Source organism: Choloepus didactylus, chromosome 21 (genome assembly GCF_015220235.1).
Source record: "Choloepus didactylus isolate mChoDid1 chromosome 21, mChoDid1.pri, whole genome shotgun sequence".
In the NCBI taxonomy this organism is placed as follows: domain Eukaryota; kingdom Metazoa; phylum Chordata; class Mammalia; order Pilosa; family Megalonychidae; genus Choloepus; species Choloepus didactylus.
The window spans coordinates 51,778,000-51,782,549 of record NC_051327.1 but is presented as its reverse complement, the minus strand read 5'-3'; positions in this window follow the sequence as shown (position 1 = coordinate 51,782,549).

Here is a 4,550-nt window from a genome sequence, read left to right as displayed (position 1 = left end):
TTTCTTTTTTAGCATTAAAATTGCATTATTTTCTTATTTCCCTAATAAATTCTTCTTTTACCCTTTGAGTTATTTAGAAGAGTGTGATTAATCAACATATATTTGGGGATTTTATACATATTTTATTGTTATTGATTTTTAATTTAATTCCATTGTAGACAGAGAACATGCTCCTTGTGAAGTTAATCTTTTAAAATTTATTGATGGGAGTTTTATGGGTCAGTGTATCATCTGTATTCCACGAATATTCCATATATACTTGAAAGGAATGTGCATTCTTCAGTTGTTGTGTGTCAATTAAGTTCATTAATAATGTTATTCATATATTCTAAGTATTCACTGATTTATGATCTATTTGCCCTAAAACACATTGTGTTAAATATTCCTCTTTATTTCTGGTAATGCTTCTTGACGTACTTAATTTTATTTCATATAAACTATTATATCTATCTGTCTCTATCAATCTATCATCTAGCTAGCTAGCTAACTAGCTTTCTATCATCTACTTTGCTATAACAGATTTTTAACGCTTATCATTTGCAAATTATGTAACTTTGTCATTTTCATTTATTTATTGTTTATTAATTAATTAATTGATTAATATTTTTGTAACTATTTCTGTATTTTAAATTGCACCACTTACAGACAGTGTATAGTGGCCTTCAATTTTTTGTAGTCTGGAAATCTATGACTTTGAATTAATGGAATATTTACATTGAAAATAATTATTGATGTATTTGGTATGTTGATATTGGTATATTCATATAAATCCACCAATTTTCTGTTTATTCTCTCTGTCTCTCAATGCTCTTTTTTTTTCTGTTCCTCTTTTCCTTCATTCCGCTTTTTTCTGACATCTTTTGTGTTAATTTAACATTTTGTTAATATTATATTTATTTCCTTTATTGTTTTTTCAACTATGCCACTTTTGATAATTTTGGTAGTTTCTCTAGGGATTAGAATAAATATTGTTAACTTGTCACTGTGAACCTTAATAATTTGCCACTTCACATTTTTTGTGTTATACTTCATATGTGACAGTATAAGTACATATCTCCTCCTGCCCTTTGTGTTGTTTTGTCATATATATTTTTACTTCTGCATATCTTATAAACCATACATTACATTGACATTTTATTTGACTTGAAATAGTCACTTGCCTGTTAAAGAAATTTTTTAAAATGAAATAATATAGTTTTATATTTACCCAATTATTTACCTTGTCCTAGGTTCTTCATTGCTTTTTTACTTCTTATAGTACAATTTTCTTGGCCACAAATTAACTCAGCTTTCTAACTGGATGATATTTTAATTTTACCTCCTTTCATGATGAGTATTTTTCCTGAATATAAAATTCTGTTTTTTTTTTCTTTTCTAATTTTTTGAAGAAATTTTAAAATGTTATTCCACTGTCTTCTATCTACCTTTGTCTCTGATATGGTAGCCATCATTTGCATTTTTGTTCTCTTGTGTCTAAGTGACATTTCCTCCAGGTTTTCTCATTATCAGTTTCCAGTATTTTGAATAGTTTGCATCTAGGTAGAGTCTTCTTTGTGTCTAACTTGTTTGAAATTTGTTGAACATCTTGATCTTTAAGTGGAGGTTTTCACCAAGTTGGTAAATTCCTAACTATTATTGATTTATTTTTCCCTACACCCATAATGTGTATTTTAACTAATTTGTATTTCCACAGGTCTGTGAGGCCTGTCTATTGTTTTTGGTTCCACTCCTTTTTCTTTTGATTATTCACATTAGACAGTTTCTATGAATTGGTCTTCCAACTCTATGTCCCTTTCTTCTTCCATCTCCAGTCTCATATTTAGACCCTGCTGTGATTTTTTTTCTCTTAAGGTATGTGCTTTTTCAGTTCTAGAATTTTCATGTGGTCCTTTTTCATAATCTCCATATCACCACTGGCATTCTACGTCTATTTAATCACAAAACCACCCAAAACATGTTTTTTTTTTTTTTGATAAGTCCTTAATATAATTATAATAGCTATTTTAGAGTTCTAATTCTGCTAATTCCTACACATGCATCAACTTGGCATTTGTTTATATTGGCCACATTTATTTGTGAATATGTTTCACAGTTTTTCTGTTTTTCTTGTTTAGTATTTGTTATTTATGCTGAAAATTGTGCATGGTACAATATAAGGTATCTGGAATTAAGTTGCCTTCTGTTGAGGAATGTTAAGTTTTGTTTGGAAACACACTTTGTTCTGATGACTTGTTTTGGCTCTCTGAAGGGCAGGTTTTAGGTTGGTTGGGTAGGGCATATATAGAGTGGTACTTGTCCTGGGATGTGGGCTTGCTCCAAAAATGTGACCTTAATGCTTCTTAGCTGGATCCCTGGGTTACTTATGTCAGAAATAAAGTGGTACCTGTAAGGGAATAAACGCTCTTTCGGTTCTGGAGGAGAAAAGAATTTATTTACGATCTTGCAAGATAGGGCATCCAGCCAAACACATGGAAGGCTGGCACGCCAGAGGAAGAGAATGGCGATCTTTAAATCTCCTGCTCCTAATTCGCAAGTCCCTCCCCTGTTTCCCCATTGACTAGGTACTAAAGAGGTTACAGCCTATCCAAGAACACTAACTAATTCATCTTTTGAGATTTTAATTTGTACAGCCAATCCTAGAGAGCCAACTAGCTCATTATTAAGATTTTGAACTGATCAGCCAATCCCAGAGAGCCAACTAGCTCATTATTGAGATTTTGAACTGATCAGCCTATCCCCCCCAAATTTTTATTTTTTTTTAGCTGTGAGTTCACGCCTCTGATATTACCTCAATATCTCTTTACATTCCAGTAACTATGGTTACTTTTCCATATAAGGAGCAGGCAGATACTCTCTTCTCTTTGTCTGGGGCTTGTTTAAACTGGTTTTGCCTCCAGTTCCCTTATTCCATGCTGTCTCTATGTGAAAACGAAACTTATTCCTTTCTTACACTTACAAGGTATGTACATGCTTTCTGCATCTGAAATGAAATCTCTCATAGCATTTGGCATGACTAGTATTTCTATTCTCTGCTCAACTTAGAAGGTTTACTGTCTGCTAAGTGTGGTGCAGCTTGTCTATTTTCTTGTCTCAGGGAGCTCAGACCTGTGATGCACATGTTAATGGCTAACAAGAGATGCTCAAAAATTAGGACAACTTTTCAGATGGAAGATTAATTCAGTGCCAGTCTTATTCTGTCATTAGAAACAGAAATCTCATTCTGTAAATTTTGATGTGCACACCCACAAAACGACAGCTAGGCCATGATGGATGCTTGGTCAACGGTGCTTGTAAGGCACATCGTAACTTCATAGATATCAAAATGTAAATAAAAACTGTACTTCTTAGAATCCATGTAATATAGTCATTTGGTTCAAAAAAACCTGAAGTTGGAAGTTTGTCAGTGTTTCCAAGTGATGGGCAAAGCATAATGTAAAGAGACAATTTGTTTGAGGACTATGGTCACAGCATATTTCTCCTGTGTGGACTGAAGCAAACAAAGCTTGTGTACATTCACTTGTTCATAAACTATTGCTTCCTAGGGAGAAAACATCCTTTATGTATAATGTGTTACACATGAATTTGAATCTTGTTTCTAAAGTTTGATAGAGGTACTTTGGGCAAGTGACAACTTCTTAAATTTAATATTTTTGCTTGATTTGGAATAAAACCCCCATATTTTTGAAGTTTCATGGTCACATTTTTGGACATAAAATATTACTTCCCAAAACCTGAATCTATCACCTCAAATTATATCTGCCACAACTCATTATATGACCTCATCCAAATTGTTTTACTCACTGAGCTTTATAATCTAACCACTCTATTCCAGAGATTAAAGTCCTTTCAGCAAATTACCTAATAGCCATTTTGTGGAAGGAACTGTACAAAACACAATTCACACCAGGAAGGGGTCACAGAAAACTCCAAGTCCATGAATTGTGTCATGATTTTATATTGTTATTAGTTTTTCTACTCATCTGATTGAAATAAATGATGGCCTGTAATGCAAAAATCCCATGAGAATAAACTGCTGATCACACAAAGCAATCAGCTCAACATGATCACAGACTGATGTGATCACCTTGTACAAATCCCAAGAGTCTAGTGAGTGTTAGTCTATACCAATTACAATTTTTCCCTAGGTTGTCTCTTGTAGTAATTTTGTAATTACTTCTTCAGGGTGTGCTGAAAAAATACTTTAGGGATAAAAGCTCCAAAGTGCAAAGTGGGTATAAATCATTCCCAGCAACTCATCTCTTGGACCACTAAATGTCTCTGAAAGAATCTATGCAGGACTCAGGTAGGAATTAAAATTCAGACTTATATACTTGCACTATTCTCTTCATGGTTCAATTTCAGATCTTCATTGGAAGGAGGCAGGAGAAAACAAAAGCTTTCAGTGTAACCTTAAATTCTTAATTGTTTAAATGAGCTGTTACGCATTTCTGATTTAGATTGATCACTAGAAATATACTAAACTTTTATTGGAATTATGTATTTATACTGAGTGTTTTACTTTAAATATAACGTTCTACCATTCACTCAAG